Genomic DNA, 16,675 nt, shown 5'->3' with positions numbered 1-16,675 from the left:
CACCTGTTCCTCATCTGTCAGCCACACCCCCTTTCCAGATTCTTCGTCCTCACGTACACCTTGTTTTTCTGTCACCGGCTTCCTTATTTAAACTATGTCTGTTCACTCCCTCATTGCTTGTTTGTTGATTTTGATCAATTACCAGCACTCTGTCACAGCCCTGTTTTGCCAAGCCATTTTTTGACTCTGCTCTGTTTACCGAATCCTGCCTTTAGCCTCAGCTCTGATAACCCAGTTTGCTTGTGTACTGACCCTGCTTGTTTATGACCATGTCCTCTGTCATGCTGCTGCCTGGTACCTTTGCTCCGCGGACTACCTTCCTGTTTACCGAACCCCTGCCTGTAGTAAAGACCAATATTTTTACTCATACGTCTGGCATTGAGAGCCTGCATTTGTGTCCAGCCTCTGTCTGTGCCTCGTCTCCACTCAGCCTGACAAAACAAACAAGCCAGACATGGATGCAGTGGGCTCGAACCCTGTCACCAGGAACCAGGACCTCGACGCCATCAGAAAGATTTTTGACAACATCAGTTTTTTTCCTCTGTGTGGTTCCGGAACTGCTGCTCTCCGAAGGAGAAATTTGACTATCTTGAGCAGGCTTGGGAACTTCTGGAAGCGAATGTTTGGCTTTATGAAGTCTTTCCTGATCTGCAGGATCTGGACACTATTTTTTTCTGGGAAAAGCCTTCTCAACTGGGTTAAACATCACGTGGTCTGAACACTTGTCCACAGATAATGACTCAGAGTGGAGCAACTGTGATGACGGATGGCAGAGCAGTTAGTGCTCCAGGACACAGCTACCATGTTATTTAAAATACAGGACATATTTTTTGAGTACCAGGACAATCTGAGTGGACAGAACCGATGTCACATACTGTCAACTCTCGACCAGCTTTTACAATCCGAGTCAGATGTGGTCACCTCTTTTCCTGAGCTTGCGAACATAAAAGCTCTTTGCAAGCAGGGCCGGGTTCTTCCATACATCGAGGACCCAATCGATTTTTTTTGTTTGAATCGGACATTACCGCCACCTGTTTATCTGATCCCCAATACATAACTCTCTCAAATGCAGCCTGGTGCACAGCAGCACAAAAGCCGGCCACACCAATGCAGCCAGAAAAATCAGACTCACAGCCATGCTCAGCATCCATTCTGGCATCTTCACGGGTGCCACCTAAACTCATGCCATGGAAACCTCATGTGACGTCAGCACGCCCTTCTCTGGTCCATGCAGAACCACTCACCATTACGTTGACGTCACCAGCACGGCTGCTCGGGGAAGCCCCGGCCACTCTCATGTCTCAGCATTCCTCAGGCGTGACGTCATCCACCTCTGGTCCACCTCCAATACCTGCACCCCGGAACTCGTGAGCGCTTAAACCGCAGGTACCACCTCAAAGCGTAACAATGACGGTGGAGCCCGACGCACCCTCGCTGCCTGAATTCTCTCCAGAATCCACACTGGCAGAGCCATCGGGAAGGTCATCTCTGCATTCGTTGACACAGGCTACAGCTGACGAATTTGCTTTGGAGCGCGCTGCCTCTGCGTCACCCATAGCACCAGGCGGATCATCTCCAGCACACATTGCTTCTGCATCTCCTGTCATACAAAGTGGATCAACACCAGCGCGCCTTGCTCCTGTGCCACCTATGAGGTTTGGTGGATCAACACCAGTGCGCCTCGCTCCTGTGCCACCTGCGACATCTGGTGGATCAGTCTCATTGCGCGCTGCATCACACCCAGAACCGACACCTGAAGGGGCGTTCTCCACATGCACGCCATTGATAAAGACCATCAGACTGTCCTATTCTCGTCATCTCGCTCCAGCGTCATGGGCAGTTTGGAAGACAACCACAAGAAATAGTAATAATAAAAAAACAAGGCCACTAAATGAAGAATACAATGTAGTACAATTGTGGATAGTCAGATGATTGGTGTGTGTGTGAGTGTGTGCGCGGGCACGAGGGTGTGTGTGTGTGTGTGTGTGTGTGTGTGTGTGTGTGTGTGTGTGTGTGTGTGTGTGTGTGTGTGTGTGTGTGTGTGTGTGTGTGTGTGTGTGTGCAGGCAGCACAAGGCCCTTAGTCTTTCTGTGCTAAATGCCAAAAAAATCATTGTTGACCGTGACAAATTGGCCATATTTTGAGCATTGTAGAAGAAAGTGCTCCTCCATCTCAAAGTCTTCTGCCTGACAGGCCAGCACAGGAAAACCTGCCTGCCAAGAGAAAGAAGAATATGTGGATACTGTTTCCACTGCCAGGTTGTGGTCACTGAGCTTGTACTTGGTCAGGATTTGCCTCTGATTCATCTCTCTGACAGAGATGAGGTGCTTGGCCAATTCATATTCTCTTTTTTGAGTCAGAGACAGTAGATATTCATTCTACTTTGGGTGGTAATTTGGTTTGTCCATTGTTCCAGTCTTCTTTTGCTTAACTGATGATTTGGCTGACTGTAATTGGCATTTGAGAAGCAGAGCTGGACTAAGATTGGTATTTATGAGGTTTTGTTGTTGTGTTAGTGAGTTTCAATACCAGCTAGGTTACAGGAATCTTATCTTGGTTCAGCTCCAGGGTCTTATGTGCCTCAGACTTTAGAGTGTTCTTGGTACTATGATTTAGGTGCATTTTAGTATTCTAAAATTTAGAATTTTAGTATTCTTTTTTGAGTTGGTAGAGCAAATGGGTAACAGTCAAATTCTGTCCTATGTGCATTATTTGGTCTTTTTGATTGCACTTTCAGTATAGATTGGCAGAATTCTGCATGTAGGTCTTAATTTGGAAGTCTGTGCCACTTCCTTTACTCCTGCATACTGAGTGGACCCCAGACCTCACTTCCATACAGTGCAATAGGCTGGTGACGCATTACTGGCATCACTGCTCACTCTGTGCCCCCCCACCCCCATCCCAATCTTTTTGCCATTTCCAATGAACACTTCTGAAATCATACTTGAACTTTCTTTTCCATATTTGCATGCATAGTGCACTTACACTATGTCTCCGTCCACATCATGTTTCACAAGCATTTTGGATATTTTTGTTTTTTGTGTTCTTTGTTGTTGCTACCATGTGGAAAATTAAATGGATAAGATTGAATATATGATGAATTGGATCTCAAGCCAAAGAACTTAACGTATTGAGTCATTTAACGTCATTCAGCTTCATCATGGTGGATTAGTGCTTAGCACTGGTGTCTTACAGCAAGACGGCCGCGGGATCGATTCTTGGCCTTCCTGCGTGGAGCTTCCATGTTCTCCCCGTGTCTGTGTGGGTTTCCTCTCTGCACACCGGTTTCCTCCCACAATCAAAAACATGCTTATTTAGTGTCTGCTCCTTTCTCTGCCCCTGACCAAGGCAATGTCTACATCTGGAGTTGGTCCCCGGGGGCTGGACTGTGGCTACCCACTGCTCCAAGTGGTTAGATTGTCTAATTGTAATTAGGATGGGTTAAATGCAGAGGACAAGTTTCATTGTATGTATATATGTGCAATGACAAAAAAGGCTCTGTTCTATTCATTAGATGCTCACATATGTTTATTGCAGGAAACTTGCCTTTCAGAGTCTGGACATAAGAAATGAAAAACATTTTAATTGTATATGCCAGTAACTCTATCTGTCATGGGATGAATAACAACTATTAAAGTAAATGATTTCCTTTTTATCAATGATTCCAGGAACTACCACTTATATGGTAGTTCCTAAAGGGCAAACCTTTGACAGGGTTTAAAAAGCAAGGAACTGAGACTGTGACATGTCAGATCATATGATTTATTCTTTTGTAATTTTTAACGTGACAACTTTCTGTTACAGTCAATTTTTTGGTTTTGCATTACAAAACATCTACAGTGCGTATCAGTGACTCACTAAAAAGTAAAAAATAAATAACAATTGTGAGAAGAAGAAGAACAGAGAAAAATAAAACATAAGACACAGTAATAGCAGTAATAAAATATTGGTCTTCATTGAAGGTCTGATTTCATTAAGAGAGTGCTGTGGCATTTATTAAGGGTGAGGAGCCCCCAATTTGTTGTCTAAGGCAGCAGTGATGCATCTGAGAGACAAATTACTTATACAATGGACCAGTACAGTTACTGATATAGTCAGGGAAATTAGAATTGAAGCTACCAGTCCTTTCCACTTGCCAAAATGTTTGTAAAACCAGTCAACTATTATGTTATTAATTGCAGATTTTTCAGCCAATTCCTCAGAGAGTGTCCGTTAGTCCCATCCAGGCTCTGGTTACAGAACTGTCAAATACAACACTATTTTTGGGATAAATGCAGAGCACTCTGTGGCCAAACATGTGCCATACATCCCCCTTCGGCTATAACAAAGTCCAAGTTAATCTGTTTTGGTAATCCATCAATATAACTTTTAGTTGTTCATGTGGTCCAGTCACAGTGTCTCTGGTCATGAGTGAGTTGCAGTGACAAATAACTGTCTGCCTAAACATTTTAATTACATTTTGGGTTAGATTTTTTGATGCATTCCTTAGTTTACTTGTTGACTCTGCATTGTGTTGTGTTGTTGTCGGGATGCGAACTCATGATCTCCAGCATGGAAGTCAAACTCTCTAACCAGAAGGCTAAAACCCAGGACTCTGACCTTGTGACCAGAGAATTCTTTTAAGCTATTGGGAGTGAGGTTCACTAACTACATATGCACATCAACACCTGCTTTACATAAACTCAATTAAAATAAGTGAATGGAATGCACTGGAAATACTTCACCAACACTTAAATGACCCAAACCTTTAAATGCACCTAAAGGAACTGTGTTGTTATGACAACAACTCATTTTTGAGTTAGTTTAATTAATGGAATTGAGTGTCAATAACTTTTTCAAAGTTTGAGTTTCATTAACTTAATTATTGTATTAAAATGAAGTGTTCATTTTTAACAGTGAATGGATATAATTAAATCTATCTACATGTTTTGGTTATCTTGTACCCCTAACAGGTGGTTGACTCAGTCTCGCTACAATTTGATCCTCCAATTTATATCCATCAGCCACCCCCTTTTTACCCCAGGAAACTACACTCATCACAAGGGATACAACAATAACAAAATGCAGACATTGGATTCACTTAGTTATTTATATATTTTTTGTAGTTTCATCTTCAGATTACCAAATAATATTATACCTCTCAAGTAACCAGAATCCTTCATTTTAAACACATTTGGAATATGTTGGAATCTGAGGTTTGTTTGTTTTTTTTTACTTAATTAAACGTATTGTAGTGTGATCAACTAAGTCCATGAATTTCAGAATGTTACATGGTTACCTTTTCCAATAACAATGTTGAATTAGTATATATATATATATATATATATATATATAAGTTCCCCAAACCTAAATGCAGTATGTCATAGATGGAGCTATTAATGAATAATATAAAGTGAATAACTAAGAATTGTAAATTCTTAATCATCACTTAAATGGATCTCCGGAAGAAGCTGAAATCATAATGTTAAAGGAGCTTTCAGACTTGGAAAGATTTAAGTAATGAGCATTTGTTTATCAGTGGGTTATGCCTGTGTTGTCAAAGAAATTCGAGTATAATTTTTCCATAGCATGCAAATATTCATATCATGTAGCTAGACTTTAGTTGACTGTTTTCTTCGTTTGTGATTTTTTATTTTTTATTTTATGACAGCTGAATCTCTTGAATTTCCTGCTTTGCAGGAATTACAACATTTTCAGTATACCGAGCATCACATACAAGATCTGGAATATGAGATAGATCCGAACAATCATTTCTATTCTGTTATAAATAGTAACTGTTAGTACCATACAGATGAACAATATAACAAGTAATGGGAATTTCTTAATAATCTACTTTTCCAGTAGGAGTCTGTAGAATAATTCAGGGGCTATTAAAGACTATTTAAAACAATTTTGTCAATCTTTTAGCATAATTGTCATAACGGAAACTTAACTGCCCATTATACAGTACAGTGCAATTACTAAATATAAGGCTTTCCCATGACCTGCACACACACCCTCGTGTAACTACACACTCTCCACCTACTCAAACTTGCACATCCAACTTTCTTAATCCAGCTTTCACCTGCACATGCATTCTCAAAAACATTCTTGTACCTTTCAGTCAGCTCCCTGTCCTTCAGCATGACTTGAGTATTTTAATAGTCTATTTTTCACCCTCAAGGTTTTTTTTTTTTCACGGAGTCACGGTCTTTTGTGGAAACTCCTCTCAAACAAAAATTAGAAAAAGACATCCACAGATCAAAAATGACCTGGGTCCTATTACACTTGACACATTATATACAAATGTATACACGTAGAACTCAAAGGGACTATTGGTCGCAGTGCCCTGATAGGAGACCTGCCCGCCAACCTTCTACCAGACTTTTTAGGGCCTGGAGGACGGGAACTGGATGTTAATTCACAGTCTCACAATCAGTTTTAAATAGTCCACAGAGGATCTACCACAACCACCCACTCTATTCTATCTACCCACACAGGCAATTCTGTCTGTTATTTCCGTCAAAAGTAATTAGTTGATCAATCAATTAAAATTTTATTTATTTTTTGACAGTATTTAATATGTATACTGGGGAACTGATTCATAGAAATGTTTTATAACACAAATTCTTTATTGCCTAGATGAGCCTGTTTCCAAACGAGTTTAAGAATACCCGCTAGAACTTATTAATCTAATTGGTCAGTTCCAAAGTAGCTCATTCATGATAACTGAAGCAAAAATAAGCCAACTACTACTGCAGTGTTCAATTAAAACAGTCAATCTGAATTTTGTTACAGACAGAAAAGAACCAACCCACACAAATTTCAAAATCCCCAAGTACATTTACAAAGGACAAATACACAATCAAACACCACATGAAAATATTCACAATAATAAATCCAATCATTAATTGTTTTACTGGTATGTAATTTGATTTGCCTTTTATTTGAAATATACTGAATACGCAAAACTAACCATCTTTTCCACTAATCTGGTGGTTAGAATTCTGCACACATTTTTTTGGCAGCTGTCTTATTCCATAAAGGAAGCAATGTGTGATGAAATTCAGGTCACAAACTTACAGTGGGGTAAAAAAGTATTTAGTCAGTCCCTGATTGTGCAAGTTCTCCTACTTAGAAAGATGAGAGAGGTCTGTAATTTTCAACATTGCCACACTTCAACTGTGAGAGACAAAATTAGAAAGAAAAAAAAAATCCATGAAATCACATTGTAGGATTTTTAAAGAATTGAATTGTAAACCATGGTGGAAAATAAGTATTTGGTCACCCACATACAAGCAAGATTTCTGGCTCTCACAGACCTGTAACAACTTCTTTAAGAAGCTCTTCTGTCCTCCACCTGTTACCTGTATTAATGGCACCTGTTGGAACTTATCTGTATAAAAGACACCTATCCACAGCCTCAAACAGTCAGACACCAAACTTAACCATGGCCAAGACCAAAGAGCTGTCGAAGGGCACCAGGAAGAAAATTGTAGATGTGCACCAGGCTGGGAAGAGTAAATCTACAATAGTCAAGCAGATTGGTGTGACTAAATCAACAATGGGAGCAAATGTAAGAAAATGGAAAACACACAAGACCATTGATAATCTCCCTCGATCTGGGGCTCCACGCAAGATGTCATCCCGTGGGGTCAAAATGATCATGAGAATGGTGAGCAAAAATCCCAGAACTACACGGAGGGACCTGATGAATGACCTGCAGAGAGCTGGGACCAAAGTAACAAAGGCTACACACTATGCACAGAGGGGTTCAAATCCTGCAGTACCAGGCGTGTCCCCCTGCTTAAGCCAGTACGTGTCTAGGCCTATCTGAAGTTTGCCAGAGAGCATATGGATGATCCAGAAGGGGACTAGGAGAATATCATGTGGTCAGATGAAACCAAAATAGAACATTTCAGTTAAAAACTCAACTCGTCATGTTTGGGGGAAGAAGAATGCTGAGTTGCATTCCAAGAACACCATATCTACTGTGAAGCATGGGGGTGGAAACATGCTTTGGGGCTATTTTTCTGCAAAGGGGACAGGACGATTGATCCGTGTTAAGGGAAGAATGAACGTGGCCATGTATCGTGAGATTTTAAGCCAAAACCTCCTTCCATCAGTGACAGTATTGAAGATGCAACGTGGCTGGGTCTTCCAGCATGACAATGATCCCAAACACACCACTCGGGCAAAGAAGGAGCAGCTCCATAAAAAGCATCTCAAGGTCCTGGAGTGGCCTAGCCAGTCTGCAGACCTCAACCCCATAGAAAATTTGTTGAGGGAATTGAAAGTCCATGTTGCCCAGTGACAGCCCCAAAACATCACTGCTCTAGAGGAGATCTGCATGGAGGAATGGGCCAAAATATCAGCTACAGTGTGTGCAAACCTGGTGAAGACTTACAGGAAATGTTTGACCTCTGTCATTGCCAACAAAGATTATGTTACAATGTGTTGAGTTGAACTTTTATTATTTATTATTATTATTATTATTATATCTCATTTTGTCTCTCACAGTTGAAGTGCACCTGTGTTGAAAATTACAGACCACTCTTATCTTTCTAAGTAGGAGATCTTGCACAATCAGGGACTGACTAATTTTTTTTTTTTTTTTTGGTGTGTGTGCTTGCTCTAGAGGTTGGGAAGGTTAGACCTTACTTGTGTGAAGCACCTTGAGGCAGCTTTGTTGTGATTTGGCGCTGTATAAATGAAATACATTGAAATTATTTTAATTGATGTGGGATTGAAATATCATAAAAATTGTGCTTTCGGTGTAAAAAATACTATCCTATATAATGTGTTGTCTCTCACTTTCTGTTCCACCCCCCAAACCTTTGTCATTTCCAATGAATACTTCTGCAGTCATACTTGACAGTTTCATTTTGGATACAGAACATGCTTACGCTCTGTCTCATGCCACATTATGCTTCACAGTCGTCATCATCTCCCTGTTTTATGTTTGTTATACCATGTTTACATTCCAGTTTAATTTATTTATTTATTGTCATTTTCAAAGCAAGATGCTAACAATTGTCAGGCAGTTCTGAACACATTTTACAGACCCTACATACAGTTATGTGGCAACTTAAACAGATAAGATTGAATATATGAGCAACTGCATTTCAAGCAAAATAACTTAAAGATCATTTAACTTCATCAGATGCTTAGACCCAATTAAAAAACAACAACAACAACAAAATAAAACAGTTTATCATCACTGCCTACGTGCCGAAATTGGCCCCCATCAAATTATTATTATTATTATTTTATTTATTTATTTATTTATTTTGCCTAATATTACTGACGGCAGTACAGCTGGTGCAAGAACCGGCATGTCCGCTGGGTGGCAAGTGTGTTTTGGCCGAAGACGGCAGAGGCTTACCGTAGTCAGCACTCCCATAGTAGCAATCCATGTTATCAGAGATTAACAGATTATCACCTTGTTTCTGCTTAAAACTGCACTCCAGTCATCAGCTATCTCAGCGAGAGATCTCTGTAGCTTTTATACAACAATCATTACCACATAAATTCAATATTATTTCATAATAAAAGGTGGGGGGAGGGGCAATCAGGGCATGACACCAGTGTGTCTGAGAATGAATCTCTGAGTCTAACGCGCTACTGATCAAAGGGTACAGTAAAACCTCTTAAGTCATTTTAAGGTCAGTTTTAAGCAGAAACGAGGCCATAACTGTTCATCACTGCTAACGCTTCGACATGACACAAGCACAGTGAAGGCAGGGGGACCGATCAGACTGCAACACCGGGTCTGCGCATGCACAGACTAGTGTTGAGGATCACTCAGATGAGGGGAGTGCTGAAACCCTAACACCCGAACTTACCACTTGTCCTCATGACAACCACAGATGCGAGATGGTACAGATTGCCGACAAGAAGCTGAAGCTATGAAACGGAGTGAGCGTTCTCCCAAGGCAACCATGAGTGATATTTACAGCCAGTATGCATATGGTATGCTGGACAATAGCGATAGCTTGGACGCTAAGTACAACGGTTGCAAGGTGAGTTTTTCTTTGTGCACTTCTGTTTCTATGGCTACTCATTAGTGTCAATAAGCACTCGTGCTTGATAGTAAAGGGGAAGTTTCATTTCCCAGCCTCAAAATTTTACTGTGTTGTTTGTTCTCTCTTTCTAAGAAAAAAAAATCTGCCCACCCTCATGACTATTTTCTGATGTCAAGGAAGATAAACAAATGGGTTTTGTTGTGGTGGCTTTGATTTTCATATATTTATTGCAGGAAATTCAGCTTTCTGAGTCTGTAAATAATGAATCAGAAACACAATTTAATTATATTCTTGTATATGTAGCTAACTGTATCTCTCATGGGCCAACTATTAAAATGAGTAGTACCAAAAATGATTTATTTGTTCTTTATGTTTCCAGAACTGAACAGAAGAGATGAAAAGAACAGATGCTGTGACCTCATACATCAGCTTCTGTGAGGACTGCTGCATACCATCATGAACCATAGTGAGGGATAATAATGAAATCCCTGGTTTAGTCCTAAACTCAGACAGTTGAGTCTGCCAAAGGAGGAGGCTTTCAGGAGTGGGGACAAGGTCAAGTTTAAAGAGTACAGTTATGGGAAGGCGGTTAGGGAAGCTAAACGGCTGTACACTGAGAAACTTAAACATCAACAGGTGCTATTTGATGTTATGGCTCCAAGGAAAGTATGGAATAGAATGGAGAAGTGACTTGCTGTTGACATACAACAGGCAAGGAAAATTATGATGCTGAAAACCGACTTCATGCGACTGCTGAATATATGATTCCAGCAGGAGCACCCCAAGGCAAGCTCCAATGCCACGGGGGAACAATGATGATGATGATGATGTTGACCACCTGGTGTCTTGGTGCAGACAGAATAACCTGGAGCTCACTGCCGCAAGACAGTGGAGATCGTTATTGATTTCAGAATCAATAACTGATTGATTCAATAACTGATTGATCATTGATTTCAGAAAGAACCCAGCCCTGGCTGCCCCCATCACCCTGTATGACTCCCCAGTCACCATTGTGAAGTACTTCCATTACCCGGGGATCACCATCACCCAGGACTTCAAGTGGGAACTGAATGTTAGCTCTCTCATCAAGAGATCACAACAGAGGATGGACTTCCTGCAGCAGCTGAGAAAATTCAACCTGCCAAAAACAACGATGGTAAACTTCTGCACTGCCATCATCGAGCCCATCATCTCTTCTTCCATCACTGTCTAATACGCTGCTGCCACTGCCAAGGACAGGAGCAGACTGCAGCATATATCCATGTAGCAGAGAAGGTGATTGATTACATTCTGCCATCCCTACAGGACCTGTATGTGTCCAGGGCACTGAGGTGAGCAATCCCTCCCACCCAGGTCAAAAACTTTTTGTCACCCTCTCTTCTGGCAGGAGGCTGAGGTCCATCAGGACCAAGACCTCAAGACACAAAAACAGCCTCTTTCCATCCAAAGGTAAACAAATAATACCAGAGACCCCTACTTATCCTGCTCCCCCCACCCCCACTGCCACAAAGTACATATTGGTTATCCCTGCAGTGAAATGCACTGTACATCTGTACTCCAATCACCTGTTTTTGCACAGTGCCATTCCACTACATTATATTTATTTAACAGTGAATATATTATTGCCTATTTGACTCTTTTCATTCTTACAGAAGAGTTTGGTTTTTTTTCCATTTCTTTTTCTGATTGTTTATGTACCAATAACACCAGGTCAAATTCCTTGGATATGTGCAAACATTTGATTCTCATTCTGAACAACTGCTGTTTGCATGCATTAAATCTTTGGATTTTTGGGACAAAATTCTATTGGAAAAACAAAGCACCAAGAATGAGTTGCACTACCCCAAAAACTCAAATTGCAGGGAGGAGTAATGGCAGCAGTCTTTTTCCATGATATTATTTCAAGCCAACAACACTACATATTCAGATGAACACATCCGAAACAGTCAGATAACATCTGGATGAACTTGAAGGAAACTGTAAGGAAAAATTGGGGTAACAAAATTGCTTTATCAGCCAATCTGTCAAACATCATCCTTGTTTCAAAACTTCAAAAATTTGGACAACTTTCACAGCCTAGCAGAAAATTTATATAAAATTACAAAATTAATTTTATCACCTTCAAATACACAATTCCCAAATTTGAAGTAATTCTGACTTTTTTACTTCATAAAAAACCTTTATTTTAAATCTTGGATTAATAAAGTTTAAGTGATAAATAATAAAATAAGGTGATTAAAATGAAATTATTATATATTTAGTATCTGTTCATTGTTCATTCAGTTTTTTAAAGTCGGGACTCGGTATCGGCAGATACTCAAAATCAGATGACTCGGAATCGGATCGGGGCCAAAAAAAACCTGATCGGGACATCCCTAATTGGAACCAAGGATCCCCTGGTCTCACGCCCAATGCTTAACCACGAGAGTCAAGTGGTCACCAACACTGTTCCTGGAGGGCACCTGCCCTGTATATTTTCCAACTCTCTCTGATCCATTTCCAGGCAATTAACTCAATCAGGTGTGCTCAACCAATCAAGAGCTGGAAAACAACTCATCTTAAACATATCTTTGACAATAACACTGGTCATGTGTTTCATACTTGGGTCACAAGAGTTTATGGTTACAAAAGATTCGCAGACACTCCTTACAAGACCAAGGTTCACTGTGTACGCAAGCCTGGAACGAGAAAATCACACCACACCCATTCATGACTCATCATTTCCAAATGTGGACAAAACAAAGAGGGTGTATGTTAAGTAAGAGGGAAGGGGGTGGATGATGGAATGAATAACAAGTTTCGAGGTGAGATATTTGATAGGTACAGAAAGCCTTTCCCCATCAGGAAGCAGATTTAAAGGATATAGCTCTTGTACCAGTAAGCAGGCTATAGATGAATGAACAACTGTACTGTGATATATAGGCAACTCCTTGGCTTTTCTAGTCAAATTCAAAGTCAAAGGTGCTTTGCTAGCTTCACTGTTTGAGGGCAGTGTTGCCAAAGCAATGACAAAGTAAAAAAATTACAAAACACAAATAATAATAATAATAATAATAATAATAATAAACTAGATCACCATGCCAGCCTACACTAGTTTCCAATTCCAAAAAAATTTACCTTCGAGAAAATTTGCAAGGTCAAAGCCTTGTCAGAAGTGGCTTTTCATAAGCTAAATTAGTTGTGATAAAATGTCAGGAGTCTTTAGTTCATGCACTTGCATTGAAGGTTTTTTTGTGTGGTGTTGTCAAATTTCAAATTTATTAATTTATACAGCACCAATTCGTCTCAAGGCCCTTCACACAAAAAAACAATAAAACATTTAAAACACAATAAAAAAAGACCATAAAAGAAAGACAACCATAAAAGAATATAAGAATAAAAACACTTCATAATACTAATGATAAAACAGAGAAAACAAATGAGTCTTTAAACGTGACTTAAAAATCTCCACAGTATCCAACTGCCGAATGTGTGCTGGGAGATTGTTCCACAGAGCTGGGGCACGGTAGGAGAGAGCTCTGTGACCGGCAGACTTTTTATTCACCCTGGGAACACACAGAAGTCCTGCACCCTGAGAACGCAGTGCCCAAGCTGGTACATAAGGGCTTACCAGGTCAGCCAGATAGGGAGGTGCAAGTCCATGAACAATTTTATAAACTAATAACAGTACTTTAAAATCTGATCTTGCAGGAACATGGTTCTTGGTCCAGCGAAGCATCAGCATCAATTTGACCAGCTAAAGCCCAGGTTACACATAGACGGTTTTGTCGGCGGGCAGTACGTAGACCGAAGTTCGCGGTAGTTCCGGCTGTTTTCGTGGTGGAAAGGGGTGGAGCATTTTGCTGGCATTTTGAGCACCGTACTAGCCGCAAATACGTGGATAAAACGCCGCTAAATCCGCCGAATAAAGTGGCGTTTTGACGCCGTAGCGTCAGGCACACGTCAGGCAATGGGGGTTAATACCCAGTTATATCCTTTACAATCGCAGGTTAAGACATGCATGAGAACGGCGGTGTTCTGCTGCCACCGATAATGCCCTGCGTACCACTGGACTTATCCAGGCAAATCCTGCGTTACTCCTGCATATAGGCACCGTCCCCAGAGTATAATAGGCTGAAGCAGCTGTCACTGCAGGGGGAGGGAGCTCATCCTCAGCCTTTTCTTTTCCTCTCCTTTCCCCTCCTCAACGTGTTGCTCGTCTCCACCACAGGGCTACCCTCTGCTTCTGAACCAGACCTCTTGGTAAGTCCTTGCCGCTGCCAATTTTCTTTTAGGAGGCATACTGGAGCTTCTCTGCAAAAATATCTGGAGCTGGCCGCAAGTGAGAGGCCTGCATGCATCGCGCTAGCGTTTTTATACTGAATGGACTCCCAAAAATTTCTTGTATATTTGTATTGTTAACTGTGTTGGCAGCATGGCCAAAGCAGAGGGTCACCCCTTTGAGTCTGGTCTGCTTGAGGTTTCTTCCACAAATCATTAGAGGGAGCTTTTCCTTACCACTGTCGCCTGTGTGCTTGCTCTGGGGGTTGGCAAGGTTAGACCCTACTTGTGTGAAACGCCTTAAGGCAGCTTTGTTGTGATTTGGTGCAATTTAAATGAAATGAATTGAATTTGTGCTTTATAAACAAAATAAACTGAATTAAATTGAATTGAAATTGTTTTTTGTTAGACATTTGAAATGAGCTTAGAAATTGGGATACACAGCTTACAATCTGCACAGTGGCAGATTTAACAATTCACTGTCCAACTAACCATCACACAATAAAGTTTTACTCCTTTTTTAAATTGAGAGTGTAATAATGGGGATGCCCAGTGTGAAAAAGGTGTTATTGAGTCGTTTTTACAGCACAAATATATTGTACGATGCGTGAGAGAGCAAAACGCTTTTTCTGTTAAAACTACTGTTAAAACTGCATGAGAAAGCAGCTTAATGTTGACTGGACATCCACTTTTATGTTTTTGTGTGAATTTAGGTTCATTGTGTCAACACAGTATGTCAGAATGAAAGAAAAACTGTAAAGTCACACAGGTGGGGCTGTGTTGAAAAAAATGACAATGACAATGACACAAGACAAAGTAAACAGTTTTTTTAAGGTAAATTATAAAGGTATGGGTTTTTCTTCTTCAAGAGGCATTTTTTTAGAAGGTGTGGCTAACACGCTGGTGTGACTTATACCCTAGAAAATATGCTAATTATGAGTATATCAAAGTAGGCTCTGACACAAAGTAGTCAAAGTCTTTTAAAGATTACTTTCAATCAAATTCATTTTGAAATGATTATTTTAAGGTAAAAATCTGAGCTTGTGATGTTTTAATGGTGCTGTTGTAATCATCCATTGCAAATCATCCATTCATTTTCTAAACCTGCTTTTCCAGTTAAGGGTCACAGCAGGCTGGGGTCTATGTCAGGTTGTGAAGTCAATCTGGGTTATTGTAAAGGAAAAATAAGTGGAAAATGTGCAAAAGGGTGCATGTGCACCCAATATCTTCTTGAAAGATCCATTTTCTAGATCTACTTTTTCCAGTTAAGGGTCACAGCAGGCTGGGGTCTATCTAAGGGGTCATCGAGCGAGAAGTGAAGTGCTGCCAATCTTATCACAGGGCCGACACATATGGACAGAAAAACACATACATACTCACACATATGGTCAATTCTGAGTCACCAATTCACTGCACCTGCCTGCCTTTGGAAATTTGAGGAGCCAGAATATCTGGAGGGAACCCATACAACAGTGGAGAACATGGAAACTCCACACAGAAAGGACCATGTCGAAAGTGATCCTTAGATCTTCTCACTGTGATGAAAGCACTAAGTGGTGCTGACCACGAAGGCACTGTGCTGACAGCAGCAACTCAAAGCTGTCGTATTACAAATTGTATATATTCTTGATGTTGAGGAGAGTAAATATGAAACCTAAGTCAAAATTTAACATGTGGCTTGGCCATGTTATAGTGTAAATATTTTTTTAGAATAATTTTATAATCAAAGTTGCCCATCCCTAACTGATGAAGTGCATAACCCGATTGTGAAGCCATGCCGATATTGTATTTTCTGCTGAATCTTCACCACTTTTTAAAGTTCAGCATGATTTTCTCATTCTTCTCTGGAATGTAACATCCAATCCCTGGAAACAAAATCCATATGATTTAATTAACAGCAGCAACAAGATGCACTGTAAAAAAAAATGCTGTCTCAACAAGAAAAAGTGATGTAACAATTTGCAGAAATGTTTTTAAGTTCTTTCAACTTAGCTAAAGTTATTCCAGCTTAACTAGAGAAGTACTGTGGTACTAACTGAGTTGAAAGTTGAAATAACTAAGCTGAAAAAGCTTTTAAAAATCTATGAAAATTGTTACATCAGTTTTGCTTGTTGAGACAGCGGTTCCTTTTTTTAAGAGTGTGGCTAAACTCACAGAAAAATTGATTCATCCATGGATGACTTACCAACATCAGCTCTTATAATTTCACCATCTGTTGTATTGACCAGCAGCTCCCAGTAGGTGTGGTCTTGAAAATTCCCAGACACACAATTCACACTTTCCAGGAAGGCACCATAGTTTGGGTCTTCACTGTAAGTGAACCTGCATGTTAAAAAACAAAACAAAATGAATAACCAGAAAAAACATTGTGAGACCAATGTAAATAGTAAATCCCATCTACTTTTTATATT

The 16,675-nt window shown here is 40.3% G+C and overlaps 1 long non-coding RNA gene across 1 annotated transcript; it reads left to right on the top strand.

Moving 5' to 3' along the window:
* The first annotated feature begins 1,956 nt into the window (after positions 1-1,956).
* Positions 1,957-15,676, top strand: LOC117509219. The gene is made up of 4 exons (XR_004560316.1): positions 1,957-1,967; positions 2,517-2,519; positions 13,752-13,765; positions 15,586-15,676. It is a non-coding gene; the product is annotated as an uncharacterized LOC117509219 (long non-coding RNA).
* The last annotated feature ends 999 nt before the right edge of the window (positions 15,677-16,675 follow it).

This window comes from Thalassophryne amazonica, chromosome 4 (genome assembly GCF_902500255.1).
Source record: "Thalassophryne amazonica chromosome 4, fThaAma1.1, whole genome shotgun sequence".
Taxonomy (NCBI): domain Eukaryota; kingdom Metazoa; phylum Chordata; class Actinopteri; order Batrachoidiformes; family Batrachoididae; genus Thalassophryne; species Thalassophryne amazonica.
This window is presented reverse-complemented; position numbering and strand designations above follow the sequence as displayed.